The 17,695-nt window shown below is 41.5% G+C and overlaps 1 protein-coding gene across 5 annotated transcripts in view; it reads left to right on the top strand.

Annotated features, from left to right (window-relative positions):
* LOC140495754 (storkhead-box protein 2-like) overlaps window positions 1-17,695 on the top strand; it is a 313,499-nt gene that overhangs the window by 200,639 nt on the left and 95,165 nt on the right. The window contains exon 1 of one of the 5 annotated variants that reach the window (XM_072594877.1): window positions 2,249-2,272. The exons of the other annotated variants lie outside the window; for them this stretch is intronic. The gene's annotated coding sequence lies outside the window, so the exon portion shown is untranslated. Of the gene's footprint in view, window positions 1-2,248; window positions 2,273-17,695 lie in introns of those variants that run through there. 5 annotated transcript variants of the gene reach the window in all.

Genomic DNA, 17,695 nt, shown 5'->3' on the forward strand with positions numbered 1-17,695 from the left:
GTGGTGTATTTTGATCACGAACAGTATCAGAAGGGCTATTGGGTCGTAATCGGTTAGCTCAATTGGTAGGACAGTTAATTTGTAATGCAGAATGATACTAATGGAATGGGTTCAATTCCTGCTTTCTCTTTCTCAACCTCTCCCTTCACTGGAGGTGTTATGACCTTCAGGTTAAATGATCAATAGTTGTCCCTCTCTGATGGGAGAGCAGCCCTATGGTCTGGTAAGACAATGGTGACATTTTCTTTTCAGAGAAGACTGGGGACAGCTGCAGTATTTGTTGTCATTTTATTACTTTATTGTTATTGAGAGCCTCTAGTCAGGTTCCATTTAGACTGAAATGACTGCTCCACTTAGACCAATCATTATACGGGATATATTCCAAAAGAAGTGTTAGGTTTTTATTTGTATAGTTGTAAGGGTCTAAGGCCTGTTTCAGCATTCAGCAGAATGCCCCTACAGCTCTAACCAATATGATGTCAGACATGTTTTTGACATCGTGCGGATGTGTGAGGTCAGCCCTGAATTGGACCCCCAGGCATCCATTTACTGAAAGCAGGAAACGGGTGCAACAAGGAGCAATTTCACCTCCAAAGTCACTGGAGTTATAAAAAGAGAAGTTTAATTTGCACTAAAATCAAATATAGTCCTGCCTTCCAGATAATTGTCTCACTGGACAAGAAGTGAAGGAAACAAAAGGATGAAACTTAACTATGAATTTGGGAGTTGCTGTGAGGTGGTCTCATGGTGATGACACTTAACTGGTAATCCCGAACAAAGGCTAACGATCTGGAGACATCAATTCATTGCCACTGTGGAAGATCATGTAATTTGTAGCCATTGCTGATTGTCATAAAAACTCATCTGGTTCATTAATGACTTTTGCTAGGAACTTCAGGGAAACAGGAAACTATAGGAATCAGGAGAAAAGTACTGTAGTGTACTGTAGTATACTTGACCCATAAGAAGATGGTTGCGCTTATTAGAGACCAATCATTCGCAGCACCAGGATATCACTGTTCCTCAGGGCAGTGACCTCAGCCCAAACATCTTCAGCTTTTCCCTCAATGACATTCCTACCCTCAGAAGGTCATGATTGGAACTGTTTACTCATGGTTCTGCAATGTTCAGCACCATTCTTAACTCCTCAGATAATGTAGCAGCTGCAACAATAAAGCCCAAGATTTGAAATGCTTAGAGAGGGCAGAATTCTTAAAATGTATCCAGGAGAGCTTTTCAAGCTAAAACATAGACAGTCCGTCAAGAGAGATGGCATTGCTTGACCTAACTGTAGGAAACTAAGCCATGTAAGTGTTAGATGTGGCATTGGGAGACCACTTCTCTGATTTTGACCATAATTCAGTAAATTTAAGGTAATTGTGGACGAGGATAAAGAGAGACTGGAAAACTTATGTGCTGAATTGGATGAAGGCTAATTTTAATTAAAAAAGACAGGATATGGCCGAAGTGGACAGGGTGCTGCTACTTGGGGAAGACTCTACTCAGAGCAGTGGGAAACATTTAAAAGGCTGAGAGTGAGAATGCAGGACCAACATGTTCCTGTAAAGGTGAAGGGTAAGATCAACAAACGCAGTGAACCCTAGATGTCAAGAGATGTATAAAATTGGATAAGAAGAAGAAAGATGCTCAAAGGCTCAAAGCAGTGGATGCCCAAGAGGAGTAAAATAGTGCAGGCAGTTTCTTAAAAAAGAAATTAGGAGAGTGAAGAGAGAACATGAGAAAACACTGGCAGGTAACATTAAGGAAAAACCAAAGGCATTTTATAAATGTATTAGAAACAAGAGAACAACCAGAGAAAGAATAAGGCCAGTCATGACCAAAGTGGCAATTTATTCATGAGATTTTAAATGAGTACTTTGCATCTATATTCACTGTAGAGAAGGAGGATGTATATCTAGAAATCAGGGAGGGGACTGTGATATATTTGAAAAAAAATCAGCATCGAGAGAGTGGAGGTTTTAGTAGGTTTCAAAGTCGATAAGTCACATAGCCCAAGTGAGACTGCTGTGGGAGGCAATGGAGGAGATTGCAGGGGATCTGACGTTAATTTTCGAACACTCTCTACTCACAGGAGCGGTGCCAGATGACTGCAGAATGACTAATGTGGTACCGTTATTCAAGAAGGGTGGTCGAGATAAACCAGGAAACTCCAGCCCAATGAGTCTGACATCCGTGATATTGAAACTATTGGAATAGGACCTCATTCACTGCTGTAAAAACTCTGTGACTCTACGACCTGGACAACAACCAGGTTTGCGCTCACAAGTGTCACTTGCCAGGCAATGACCATCTCCAATAAGAGATAACCTAACCATCACCTCTTGACCTTTGGCCATTGATGAATTACTCACTATCAACATCCTGAGAGACATTATTGGCCAGAAACAGTATTGAGCCAGTTATATAATACTGTGGCTCCAAGATTGGACTAATGGCTGGAAATCTAACTCATCTCGCATCTCCCTAGCCTTCCTATTTATAAGCACAAGTCAGGAATGTGATCGATTCTCTCCTCTTGTGTGGATGAGTACAGCTGCAACAGTACTCAAGAGGCTTGACAACATCCAGGACAAAGCAGCCCACTTAATTGTCTCTCCATCCACCACTTTCAATATTCAATATTCCTAACAACATTATGCCTGTATCTATACCACATAGGTCAAGAGTAATTAGGTGTGGGTAATAATTGTTGATGCAATGAGCCCAGACCACATCCCCTGAGTGAATTAAAATAACTCTTTTCACCACCAATGCACAGTAGCAGGTGTGTGCTACCTACAATATGCACAGCAGTACCTCACAGAGGCTCCAGTGACAGCAATTTTCAAACCTGCAACCCGTATCACCTGGAAGGAGGGCAGTTAATACATAGGAACACCACCATCTGCATGTTCCCCGTCAAGTCATTCACCATCCTTGTCACTGGGCCAAAATCCTGGAACTCCATTCGCAGCAGCATTTTAGGTATCCTGAGACCCCAGGGTCTACAGCAGTTCAAGAAGATAGCTCAGCACCACTTTCTGCAAAGAAACTAAGGATGAGTAGTAAATGCAGGCATAGCGAGCAACATTATATCCCAAGAGCAAATAAAAATAAATCTGAGGAGGAAAAGAATTTTTTAAATCCTAGAGTCACGTCATCTTGATTAATCTGAATGGACTGAATGTAGAACTCTGTGCTAAACAATAATTAAGGGGAACAGCTTGGATACATTAAAGAGAAAGGTGGATAAGCCCATGAGGGGAAAGGAATAGTTGGAATATTTTGTTCAGTTCTGGTCACTTCATGATAGGAAAGATGTGGAAGCTTTCGAGAGGGCACAGAGGAGATTTACCAAGGTGCTGCCTGGACTGGAGGGCATGTCTTATGAAGAAAGTTTGAGGGAGCTAAGGCTTTTCTCATTGGATCGAAGAAGGATGAGAGATGGCTCGATAGAGGTGTACTAGATGTTGAGAGGCATAGAGTGGATAGCCAGAGACTTTTTCCCAGGATGGAAATGTCTATCACGAGGGGACATAATTTTAAGGTGATTGGAGGAAGGTTTAGGGGAGATGTCAGAGATAGGTTCATTACACAGAGAGTGGTTGGTGAGTGTAATGCACTGCCAGCAGTGGTAGTAGAGTCAGATACATTAGTGACATTTAAGCGACTCTTGGATAGGCACATGGAAGATAGTACAATGAAGGGCATGTAGGTTAGTCTGATCTTAGAGTAGAATGAAAGGCTGGTACAACATCGAAAGCTGAAGGGTCTGTAGTGTGCTGTACTGGTCTATGTTCTATGAATAGAAAAATATGCTGAAACATGGAGTAAATCGAGTGGGGCGGGTGGCTGGGAGTGCAGGGTATAAAGACCCTGTGCTGTCTTTGAGTGCTGTCAGTTCTATATAATTCTGTATGTGTTCTATATACATAATCAGAGTGCTGAAGATATTTGGAATAGATCAATAATTGTGCTTTCCAATCTTATATGAATGTGAAGATGAGAACTTATATGAAGATGCAGAGGATATGGGAAGAATTTTAATTGAATTTATTGTCTCCACGTTCACAAAGAAAGGATAATGTGGATATAAAAATCCAAGAGCAGCTCTGCAATAAATAGACAAAATAATCTCAATGAAAGAGGAAGTGTGAGAGGAGTTGGAATCCTTGAAAGTGGACATGTTGCCAGGGCCAGGTGATGTGTTGCCCAGGGTGTTGAAGGATGTTAGGGAGAAATTAGCAGATGGTCTGAGGATTATTTTTCAATCTTCACAAGACACAGATGAGTTGCCGGAGGATTAGAGGAATGTAAATGTGGTTCTGTTGTGTCAAAAGGGTTCAAAGGAAATGCCAAACAATTATAGGCCAGTTAGTCTTAATTTCAGGATGGGTAAATTGTTAGAATCAATCCTTAGAGATCAGATAAACTGTCACTTAGAAAGGCATGGTCTAGATAGGAATAGTCAGGATGACCTTGTCAAGGGAGGGTCATAACTTACAAATTTGATTGAATTTTTGAGGAACTGACAAGGACGATCAATGAGGGTTTTGCAGTAGATGGTGTCCACATGGATTTTAGTAAGGCATTTGACGAGATCCTACAAATTGCTCAAAAAAGTAAAAGCCCATGGGATACAGTGTAATATGTCAAAATTGATTCAAAGTTAACTTAGCAACAAGAAATAGGATTCCCCATGGTAGGCTCATTCATAAAGTCAGGAAGTATGGGATACAGGGAGATTTGGCTATCTGGATTCAGAATTGGCTGGTTGACAGAAGGCAGAAAGTGGTTGTAGATGGAAAATATTCTGCCTGGAAGTCAGTGTTGAGTGGGATCCCACAGGACTCTGTTCTTGGGCCTCTGCTCTTTGTAGTTTTATAAATGACTTGGGTGATGAGGTTGAGGAGTGGGTTAGTAAATTTGCAGATGACACAAAGGGTGGAGGTGTCGTCGATAGTGTAAGCTATAGCGTGACATGGACAGGATGCAGAGCTGGGCTGAGAAATGGCAGATGGAGTTCAACCTGGATAAATGCGAAGTGATGCATTTTGGAAGTTCAAACTCGAATGCTGAATATAGGATTAAAGACAGGATTCTTGGCAGAGTGGAGGAACAGAGAATTTGAGTGTGCAAGTACATAGATCCCTCAAAGTTGCCACCCAAGTGGATAGGGTTGTTAAGAAAGCATATGGTGTTTTGGCTTTCATTAACAGGGGTATCAAGTTTAAGAGCCGCGAGGTTTTGCTGCAGCTCTGCAAGTCCCTGGTGAGACCACACTTGGAATATTGTGTCCAGTTCTGGTCACCCTACTATAAGAAAGATACAGAGGCTTTTGAGAGGGTGCAAAGAAGGTTTACCAGGATGCTGCCTGGAATGGAGGGCTTGCCGTATGAAGGAAGGTTGAATAAGCTCAGACTTTTCTCTCTGGAGAGAAGGAGGAAGGGAGGAGACCTGATTGAGGTGTACAAAATAATGAGAGGAATAGATAGAGTCAATAGCCAGAGACATTTCCCCAGGGCAGGATTGACTGGTACGAGAAGTCATAGTTTGAAGATATTAGGAGGAAGGTATAAAGGAGACATCAGAGGTAGGTTCGTTACGCAGAGAGTTGTGAATGCATGGAATGCACTGCCTTTTGAGGTGGTGGAAGTGAAGTCATTGGGGACATTTAAGCGAATGCTGGGCATGCACATGGATATCAGTGAGTTCAGGGATGCGTGGATTAAGTTACTACATTTTACATTAGGATTAAGACTCGGCACAACATCATGGGCCTAAGGGCCTGTTCTGTTTTGTACTTTTCTATGTTCTATGTTCTAAACAAAGAGTAATGGTGGATGGCTGCCCTTGACAATAGAAAACTTTCAAGTGGTGTTCTGCAGCACTCGGTTTTGGGATTCTAGCTGCTTGTTTTATACATTAACAACTTGCACTTGAATGTGTGGCACACAACTGGAAAAATTGCAGACAACACAAAAATTGACTGTGTATTAGATAATGTAGAGGATAGCTGTCAGCTGCAAAATGATATAGATGGGTTGACGGAGGGCAGGAGAGAGGCAGAGGGAGTTCAACCCTGATAAGTGTGAGGTAATGTATTTGGGAGGTCAAACAATAATAAAACATAATAAATGGAATATACTGAGGGATGGGTGAATTGAGAGGTCTTGATGTGCAAGCGTAACTATACAGGTAGATACGGTTGTAAAGAAGGCATATGGAATGCTCTCCTTCATTGGTAGAGGCCTAGAATACAAAAGTAGGGACATAATGATGAAACTGCATAAGATGCTAATGAGGCCACAACTGGGATATTATGTGTAGTTCTGGTCACCACATTATAGGAAGGATATAATTGCTCTGGAGAGAGTGCAGAGAATATTAATTAGAATGTTGCCAGGGCTGGAGAATTCATGCTACAAGGAGAGATTGGACAAGTTGGGATTATTTTCCTTAGACCAGTGAAGGCCGAGGTTGGACAAGATTGACATATGCTGGCTCAGTGTTTAGCACTGTTGCCTCACAGCACCAGGGAAGCAGGTTCAATTCCACCCTAAGGTGACTGTCTATGTGGAGTTTACGCATTCGCCCTGTGTTTGCATGGGTTTCCTCTGTATGCTTCAGTTTCCTCCCAAAGTCCAAAGATGTGTAGGTCAGGTAGTTTGGCCATTTTAAATTGCCCATAGTGTCCAAGGATGCCCAGGCTAGGTGGATTAGCCATGTGAAATACAGCGTTATACGGTTAGGGGATGAGTTTGGATGGGATGCTCTTCAAAGGGTTGGCATAGACTCGATAAGCTGAATGGTCTGCTTCCATAATGTGGGGATTCTATGAAAATTGTGAGAGGTACAGATAGAGTAGACAGGAGCAATCTGCTTTCCGTGGCAGAGAGTGGAAGAACCAAGGGTCATTGATTCAAGCCTTATAAGTGGCAGAAGGATTAGAGGAGACAAATTGGGTGAAGTGTGAAATTCACTGCCTGAGTTCGCAGTGGCCAAGCAGGAGGCCTGAGTTGGCAGTGTAACCCTTCTTCAGGACTGGTGCTGTCTGGCTTGCTGTGTTCTTCCAGCCCTCCTGCTTGTCCACCTTGGATTCCAGCATCTGCAGTCTTTTTGTCTCTAACTGAGTTGTGGTGGAGGCAGAGACCCTAAAATCTTTTAAAAGGTGCCTGGATCTGGACCCTAAGTGCTTTAAGATGCAGGAATATTGACCAGGAAGATGGGATTAGAAAGGTTATCTGTGTGTAACTGGGTCAGCATGAACTTGATGGGACCAAATGGTCCTCTTCTGTGCTGCATCATTTTGATGGTTTCTATGGTTTCTACGTTCAGTGTTCCTAACTCTTAGAATAGGTGTGCAACAGAACTGAGTCACCACGGAGCCATATACCCTGTTATTAACTCACAGCAGGGTTTACTAGACAAATACTAGTTCTTTGAACTAGATGGGTTGTCAATTGTAACAAATTGCACCAATAACTTTAAACATCTTGTGTATCAAACATTTGTGCTAACCCTACAGCAATATTTTGTTGCTTTCTCATGCTGTGAGTTTATGTGTGAGGATTAAAAAATCTGTAAATGAAACTGATGCTTCCTTTCCTTTGAGTTCAGCCATGCTTGCAGTTTGATAGCTGTTTTTGAGCTGAGTGCATTTCCTAAAACAGGAGAATGAGCTTCTCATGTAGTGCTGCATTAGTTGTAAACATTCAATTTGCCTTGTTTAATTTTACAGCTTTCACATAATAGTGTAATTTGTGGTTGGTCATGACCTTGCCTGCTTTGTAATATTAACACTGTTGAAAATTGTTGTCTGGCAAAGTAGTGTATCTTGAAAACCTCTCTCCTGAGACAAAAATTGATACTCTCATTTTAATAGATCATTCACTCCCAAAGTACATATGCTTTGACAAGCCCCTACAAAGGTAATAGATGGGACTGTCAAGTCAAAAGACACAAAGTACTTCAACTCAGACTCCCCTTTCCCTGCCCTGACCCTTTTTCCATCCTTCCCAATCTTGATGGCAGACGGAGTGGCCCCTTGTCTGCTCTGCTGAAATTACAACGAAGAGCTTGACACAAGATCTTAAATTCAGCCCATGTAGGCTGTGGTCTATAAATCGTCATGTCGCAGATGACCTATGGTAGTTTGGAAACATCAGAACTTGATCATTACAGCAGCCAGTACTGACAGTGGAGAAGGAGTGAAACAATAACAAAGTGAGTCAGTGATGATGAAAGCAAGGAGACAGGAAAGTGTGTGGATGGGATGTATGGTGGGTGTGGGGGAGGGAGGTGGAGAACAGAGATGTAATCCCTTACTGCTGGGATTCAACAAACCTCCACAAGCTCCTGAATGGGGGAACCGGACTCAATCTAGTCCAGAAACAGGCATGTACAAACTCAGGAGCATCAGTTTCAATGCATCTGAAAGCACCAATGACCCTTCTGTACTCTGTTGCTGAGAAGTGTGTACCGTAGTAATAATTAATATGGTCACTTTCAAATTCAAACGATGTATAGCTAAATACAGTGTCACTGGAACCATCAAGTGAACCCCAACTATCTAGCTACCTGTGCTGTTACCCATTGCTTCCCATCTTTTGGCTCTAATGCCAACCTTCTGAGAATCAAGGAAAATTGATGTTGTTCCCACCAGGTGGCCTTTAACCCCGAACAAATCGGGTGCAGGAACTCTTGGCAAACTGTGCTAGGAATCATTTGCACCTTTGTGCATATAAACAGAGAAAAAGATGAACAGGGGCAGAAGAAGAGCATCAGAAATACAGGGATGTGGAGATTAAACATTGAATGTTTGTCCCCTTGACCTCTAATTGCTTTCCAAGATTTTCATCCACATTTTGCCTCCTTTCTGTCTGGTGTGTGTTATACCTTCAATGGAATAATATGCTTTAATTCTGCTCACAATTTTTAACTGATTTCCGTTTCAAACTTTCTACCTCTCTATGTATGTTAAATTATTGATTTCTTCATAACATTTAGCTAGGCTGTGGAGAAAATAAGTACTTTCATTTTACAGATCAGTAGCAGAGCATCTATCATCAATTTCTGAAGGAAATTAAGCACCAGTGCAAGCATTGTATATCCCACAGTAGGTTCAAATCCCACAGTGTAAGGTGAAATTTGAATTCAGTAACAAAAAGAAGTCAATCTAATGGCGACCATAGAACCATTGTAAATCGTAAATAAAAACCCACCTGGTTCACTGATTTCTTTAGGGCACGAAATCTGCCATCCTTACACTAGTCTTGGTGATTCCAGACACAAAGCAAAGTGGTTGGCTCCTAATTGCCTCTGAAGTAGTTTAGTATGCCATTCAGTTCAAATGCAACTAAAAGTTCTTAGCACATCCCATACACAATATTTTTAAACAAGGTTCAAGGAGCCAAATATCCTTCTCCTGAACTATCTTCATAAAGTTAAAAATCATATACCAGATTATAGTCCAACAGGTTTATTTGAACATACAAGTTTTTAGAGCTGCGCTTCTTCATCTGGTAGCTACCTGATGAAGGAGCAGCACTCCAAAAGCTTGTACTTCCAAATAAATCTGTTGGACTATCACCTGGCATTGTGTGATTTTGAACTTTGTCCATCCCAGTCAAACACCAGCACCTCTCCATCATATCTTCATATACAAACAGATTTTCATCTACATTTTACATTTTTCCTCCGGCCTGTTATGGAGTACTGTGTCCAGTTTGGTCTCCCTATTATAGGAAGGATAGTATTAAGCTGGAGAGAGTTCAGTGAGATTTGCTAGGAATGGAGGATTGAAGTTATAAGGCAAGGCTAAATAGGCTGGGACTTTTCTCACTAGAGCATAGGGGGGTGAGGGGTGACCGTATAGAGGTTTATAAAATCATGACAGGTACAGATAAGGTAAATGGCAGTTGTCTTTTCCCTGGAGTGAGTGAATTTCAAGACCAGGAGAAAGATTTTAAAAAGACACAAGAGACAATTTTTTTGAGAGAGTGTGTGGAATGAAGTTCCACAGGAAGTCGTTGATACAGGTACATTTACAATCTTTAAAAGATATTTACATATTTTAATGAATAAGAAATGTTTGGAGGGATATGGGCCAATTGCAGGCAGGTGGGACTAGTTTAGTTTGAGAGTTTGGTTGGTGTGGAGTGGTTGGATCGAATGATCGGTTTCTGTGCTGTATAACTCCATGACTAGGTATCTAGGCTACTTTGGTACTGGTGCAGGAATCTATCGATTTTATGTTGATGGAGCAAGCCCAGAAATTGTAGCAGTGTTCGCCCCATTCCGATGAATTGGGATTTCCATTCTGTCATATTTGAATGAAGGAGATGGATTACAGTTTTCAGGGGTACAGGTTATCCTGTTATAACGTGTCAGTGGTGTTCCTCTGCCACCTTGCACAGAAAATCACACTATGGAAAACCACAATCGAAAATCACATTGTACAAGATTGCTAGTATAAAATGGCTATACCCATTCAGCAGAAAGTTTGTGTTATCCAAACAACATCCAGAATTGGTCAGTTGCATTATAGACAATTTGTGTTGACAAAATGCATTCTATGGCAGAACAACCTTTATTATTTCTGTTGATGGAGGAACAAACAAAGAAGAATGATGGGGAAGTTAAAATAACATTTTAAACATATTCGAGTGAGGTTTACCATTACTTCTGAGGGAGAAGGGTTCCATGTTAAATCCCACTCTAGAAACTTGAACTCCCAATTTAGTTTGATTTGATTTAGCACATTGATTTGACTTATTGTAGTCACATGTACCTAAGGGCAGTGAAAGGTTTTGTTTTGCGAGCAACATAGGCAGATCAGATCATAACATGCAGGGACATACACATTATCGGCTGCTGTAGTCGATGAGTAGGAACCTCACATAGGTATCCATACTATTTAGGTGTAGGACTAGGTGTAGGGCTAGGGAAGTGCCATCCACTGTGGACCTGTTTCATCATTAAGCAAATTGTAGAGGATCGAGGCAGACTGGGAGGCAAGAGTTGATGTGGGCCATGACTGGCCTCTCGAAGCACTTCATGATTTTGGGGGTCAGACCCACTGGGCTATAGTTGTTGAGGCATGTTGCATGTGCCTTCTTTGGTACTAGGATGTTGGTGGTTTTCTTGCAGCAGATAAGGACTTCAGATTGTAGCAAGGAGAAGTCGAAGATATCAGCAAATACCTCTGCCAGTTGGTCTGCACAGGATCTAAGTGCATGACTGAGGGCTCCGTCTGGGCCACTTGCTTCCCTCGGGTTTACTCTCAGGAAGACTAATCCGACATTTGAAGTGGGAAGAGGTTTGTTCAGGGGTGCTGGGGCATGTGTCACTGTGCTGCTGGCATTCTGCTCAAACTGAGCATAGAAAGCATTGAATGCATCAGGGAGTGTTGTGTTTGTGCCTGCTTCATTTTATATCCTATTATGTTGTGCAGGCCTTGCCACAAGCAGCAGGTGTCCATATGGTTTGTTTCGGCCTCTCACTTGGTCCATGAGGCATCTCAGTTGGCTTTGTGGAGGTCACATCTGGATTTTCTGTATAGGTCTGAATCGTTCAACTTGAATGCCATACACCTAGTCTTCAGTGGGCAGTCGATTTCCCGGTTCATCCAAGGTTTCCTGTTGGGAAACACACGGATTGACTTCTTTGGCATGTGGTCCTCCATGCACTTGCTAATGAAATCAGTGATGCTGGTGGCATCCTCGTCTAGGCTGTCTGTTGAATTCTTGAATATGGTCTAGTCCATCGATTCCAAACTATCCTGGGGAAGCTCTTCTGCTGCCTCAGGCCAGCATTGTACTACTTTCTGTGAAGGATCCTCTCATTTCAACTTCTGCTTGTTAGCTGGGAGAAGGAACACAGCATTGTGATCTGATTTTACAAAGTGCATGGGATATGGATGGTAGGTGCCTTTGAGGATTGTGTTGCAATGGTCAAGGATGTTCAGTCCTCTGATGGGGCAGGGGATGTGTTGGTGGGACTTTGGCAGCACTCTCATGAATGTGGCTTTGGTGAAATTGCTAGCCACACTGATTTAGACCTCAGGAAATTTCATCTCCAGGGCATTTGTAGCGGTGTAAATTTCACCCAGAACATTCCTCACATCCGCCTGGGGTGGTTTGTAGATTGCTGTCAGATGGTGGAGATGAACTCGCACAGCCGACAGTAGGGACGACATTTTACTGTAAGATATTCTAGGTTTAGGGGGGCAGTAGCTCACCAGGGTGAACATGTAATACTTCAGTGTATTACTGACAGTGTGCGTCACTGTTCAAGATGCTATTCTTTGGATGAGATGTTAAAGTGAGGTCCTATGCCCTCACTGGTATGCATAAAAGTTCCCATAAAATTTTTGAGACAGAGTAGCGGAGTTCTACCATTTCCATCTTCCATCTATCCTTCAAACAACATTCCTGAAATGGTCATTGATTTACCCGTTCTGTTTATGGAACTTTGCAATAACCCTCTAACGTCACAACAGTGACTAGATTTTGTTGTTGTCATGGACATGCTTCCACCTATGGAAGATGATGGACACCCAATAAACTAATGCATTTCAGTTGGGGGTGTTTTCACATTGTGTATCTTTGCTGATGGCTGAATCATTGAGAGGCAGATTCTTCCACATGTGCCACACATGCATTTATCAAGTATGCACAGTAGTTTTTGTCTTTGCCAACTGTTGTCAAGCCACTGTAACCAATGGTCATTATGAAGATCCAAACCAGTTGACAGCAGGCATCATGATTTTTGTCAATGGCTGATGATTCATAGTGAATCACGAAGCAATGACAAAGAGAGTGGGCAAGAGTCTGGTGGATGGAGTACACTGTTGGTAAATGTAAACTCACCCATTTTGGTAGGACTAACAGCAAAATAGACTATTATTTAAATGGTGAAAAATTGCAGCATGCTGCTGTGCAGAGGGATCTGGGTGTCCTTGTGCATGAATTACAAATAGTTGGTTTGCAGATGTAGCAGGTAATTGAGAAGGCAAATGGAATATTGCCCTTCATTGCTAGAGGGGTGGTGTTTCAAAATAAGGAGAGGATGCTGTATTGGGTGCTAGTGAGGCCACACCTGGAGTACTGTGTACAGTTTTGGTCTCCTTACTTGAGAAAGGATGTACTGACACTGGAGGGGGTGTGGAGGAGGTCCACTAGGTTGATTCCAGACTTGAGATGGTTGGCTTATGAGGAGACATTGAATAGCCTGGGACTGTACTCATTGGAAGAAAGAAGGGGGATCTTATAGAAACATATAAAAGTATGAAGGAAATAGATAAAATAGAAGCAGGGAGGTTGTTTCCACTGGTGGGTAAAAGTAGAACTAGGGACATAGCCCCAAAATAAGGGGGAGCAAATTTAAGACTTTGATGAGGAGGAACTTCTTCACCCAAAGGGTTATGAATCTGTGGAATTTCCTGCCCAGTGAAGTAGTTTCAGCTACCTCATTGTATGTTTTTAAGGCAAAGTTACATTTTTGAACAGTAAAGGAATTAAGGGTTATGGTGAGTGGATGGGTAAGTGGAGCTGAGCCCATGAAAAAATCAGCCATGGTCTTACTGAATGGCAGAGCAGGCGCGAAGGGCCAGATGGTGTACTCCTGCTCCTAATTCTTATGTTCTTATAGCTATGAAAGTTGATGTCTGAAACCTGCTCATCATGCTTGCATTATTATTGAAGGGTCTTAATGGCTGTTTTGCTACCTCAGCATTCAGAAAGTCCTTGGCTATCGACACTGATGGTATGAGGAGAAAGCAGGAATAGGGGTCAGAGTTGGATGATCAGCCATGATCTTATTAAATAATGGAGTAAAGGGCTCAATGGCCTATTTTCTATGTTCTTACCTTTACATTATATTGTGAGGTTGCCGGTCATGCTACATAAGGGCAAGCTACTTTTTTTACAAGAGACTGTCAAGGCAGAAATTTATATGAGTGATTTTTATTGACTTGCGCAGTTGTTTTCTTTGAATTTGTTAACTTGAATGAGAAAAATATTTGATTAGAATAGACAGCTCCAGTTCAAGAACAAGTACTACACACACGGGATGAACTGAATGGCCTCATTCTGTCCTTTCTGTATTGTCATTACCCTGATGCTAAATTAATCTTCTGTGTGAATTTATTCTAATAATAATTGCTGCACTTCATTGGCCAGTAAACATAGGGGACGGACTTTCCCGTGTTTTCCCTTTGTGGAGGGGTTTTTCCTCTGTGCAAAAATCAGAAAGAAAATCAGGAAGACAGCTCTTCCGTCGGGATATTATAAATGAAAACATATGATGGGAATATACCATACAGCTTATATTGCTAGCCTACTTGTCCCTGGTATCCAGCATTGCTGAGGTCCTGGGCGAGAAGAGGATTACTTTTAAACTGTAGTTGATACAGAACAATAGTTGCATTAAAAGCCAGCTCCTTTAAAAATGATTTTTTTTTCAGAAATGACAGTGAGGCCTACTTATGCAAAAAGTCACAGTGATGATTTCCCTTCCCCAATCTCTGGCAGACACCCCAGTGATGCACATATGCTTTCCACCAGCTGAAATATAATAGACACGATACCTAGAAATAAATCTGAATTAGGTTGACAATTGGCCAGAAGCCACAACCCAGTGCACTTGCAGTGGAGGAGCAGGATTAGAGCAACTCCAAGTCCTTCCTTTCTATTTTGAAAACTACAACTTAATTGTTCCAATTTACATTTTGGATATCAGAACCGATGTTTGAAGAAAGACTGAATCCGTTCAGATTATATTCACTGGAGTTCAAAAGAAGCGGGGGATGGTTTAAAGAAACCTTTAAAACTCTTAAAAGGATGAGGCAAGGTAAACACAGGAGAGATGTTCCCCAAAGACCGGGGAGTCCAGAACTAGAAATCTGTGGAAAAGGGGTAGGCCATTTAGGACTGAGCTGAGGAGAAATTTCTTCACGCAAAGAGTGATGAGGCTGTTGAGTTCTCTGTCAAAGAATTGAGACCAACAACATTGAATGTATTCAAGAAAGATATAGTTCTTTTGGTTAAAAAAATCAAAGGGTGTCGGGAGAAAGCAGGAATGGGGGACAGACTTGAATGATCAGCCATGATCCTTCTAAACAATGGAGTAAAGGGCTCAACAGCCTCCACCTGTTCTTATTTTCAATGTTTTTTAACTTTACATTATATTGTGTGGTGTTAGAACTCCCTCTTCACTCCTGCAAAAAAATTGATAATCTGTTTACAATATCTTCCTGAAAACATCTATTCAAAAAAATAACACTCAGGTAGTCTGATCGTAATCACAATTATTTTTTAATCACTTGTGGGACATGGGTATTGCTGGCTGGCTAGCATTTATTATCAGTCCCACGTTGCCCTTGAGTAGGCAGTGGTAAGATGCCTTCTTGAACCATTGCAGTGCATGTGCCAATGCCCTTAGTGAGAGAATTCCAGGATTTTGACCCAGCAACAGTGAAGGAACAGTGATATTTTTACAGGTCAGGATGGTGAGTGGCTTGGAGGGGAACTTGCAGGTGATGATGTACCTGCAGCCCTTATCCTTCTAAATGGAAGTGTTACAGGATTTGGAAGGTGCTACCAGAGGATCTTTGGTGTGATACTGCAGTGCATCCATTAGATGGTACACACTTGTTCTTTATTTCTTCATTTTTCTGCCTTTATATTCTATGTTTTGATTAATTTTTGTTTTAAGATGGCATCACTATACAACACTGCTCACATTACAAAATACATGTGACAATAATTTAAAAATTCAAATCACACTGCTGCTACTGAGATGGTAGAGGGAACGGATGTTTGTGGGTGTGGTGACAATCAAATGAACTACTTTTACTTGGATGATGTCAAACTCCTTAAGTGTTTTTGGAGCTGCATCCATCCAAGCAAATGGGAGTATTCCATCACACTCCTGACCTCTGGCTTATAATGGTGGATAGGCTTTGGGGAGTCAGGAGGTGAGTCACCTGCTGCCTTATTCCTAGCCTCTGAGCTGCTCTTGTAGCCACTGTGTTTATGTGGCAAGTCCAGTTGAGTTTCTGATCAATGGTGACCGAAAGGATGTTAATGGTTGGGGGTGGGGGTTTGGGTTGGGGGTGCAGAGGGCAGTGATGGTAACACTATTGAGTGTCAAGTGACAGTCTATGTGATCCTGCTGTACATGATTTAGATAACATCTTCCAACAGCACTTACTGGCTGTAGGTGCTTTGGTATACCTTAAGAGTGTGAACTTCTATCTTTATACATTCTCCAAATGGCACACTGTGGTGCCGAAAGTAATCATCTTACAAGTAGCAATTGTGGCTGGTGTCATCTCTTTTCTTGTCAATCATCCCATCCAGCCTGGTCACTGGGGTAAACCTTGACAAATTGTTTCAGCATTTTCTCAATTCTCGTAGAGCAATTTCTGATTATTGTTGCATGACTAAAGATAAATGAACAAACATTCTGCCATTTATCCATGCTTTAAATGACTTGTTGGCTGCTCGAGAATGTTACCATCATTATTCCAGGTGCAGTGGATTTTCAGATTACATTCTTGCCCCTTATTAAAATGGAAATGCATGATTAAAAACTGCATGTTTCTGCAATTGTTTTAGTATTAATGTCTGGATTAACATCCGGTCAAACAACAATGGTTGTCTCATGAAGGAAAACTAGGCTTTTCTCCCATTTTACCTAACATAAAAATAATTAATCCTTCACCAACAAATCAATTTTAAAAAATGTTCTCAGCTCCAAGATGCAAATAAAAATGCTGAGAAAGAAAGATTACACAAATCCACAAATCATTTATCGCTCTGCATATGTTCATTTGGAATTTTCACCTTAAACTGCCCACATTTCGCCAGGTCCACTTTATTCATCCACTGCAACACAATTCAGTGCAACACTGAGCTCATTCGTGTATAGCACCTCATTTCACAGCTTTAGATAAAATTGGCTGCCACATTTCCTACATGAAATCAAAACTACATCATTGTTGATAAAGCCTTTTAGACATTGTGAACACATGAATGGCACTTTATGAATGCAAGTGCTTCTTTTCCTTTAATTATAATTGCAGAATTAACCTGTTTAATGGAATACCTTAATTTTAAGATCTTTAGTTTAGTAGTCAGGCTCCTGTGTACTTTTTTTTATTTTTAAAACAAATTTCTTTCCCCTGTGCACCTAATTGTACAGGGCAGAAATTATGCTGTGAGCTTTTTTTATTATGGAGAAAGTGATGGTCATCTGTTTTTGGAACCACAGACAGCAGCAGTAACTTATTTTCATAAAATCATTTTTATTTGGCTAATACTTTGGGAAGAATTATCTGTCCTGTTAATACAAATAACATTCATGCAACACATATAACATGCAGTGACCATCCCCAACAAAAGAGAATCTAACCACTGTCCCTTAGCCTTCAATGGCGTGGCCATTGCTGAATCCCCCACTATCAAAATTGACCAGAAGCCAAGTAAATACTGCGGTTACAACGACAGACCAGACGTGGGGAATTCTTCAATGAGTGACTCGTCTCCTGATTCTGGTTCACCATCTAGAATGCATACCTCAGAAGTGTAATGGACTACTTTCCACCTGCCTAGAAGAGTGGAGCTTGAACCACATTCAAAAACCTCACCATGATATACCAGTTAGCTTGATTCTCACCCCACCCACCACC

The sequence above is a fragment of the Chiloscyllium punctatum genome, chromosome 2 (assembly GCF_047496795.1).
Source record: "Chiloscyllium punctatum isolate Juve2018m chromosome 2, sChiPun1.3, whole genome shotgun sequence".
Classification (NCBI taxonomy): domain Eukaryota; kingdom Metazoa; phylum Chordata; class Chondrichthyes; order Orectolobiformes; family Hemiscylliidae; genus Chiloscyllium; species Chiloscyllium punctatum.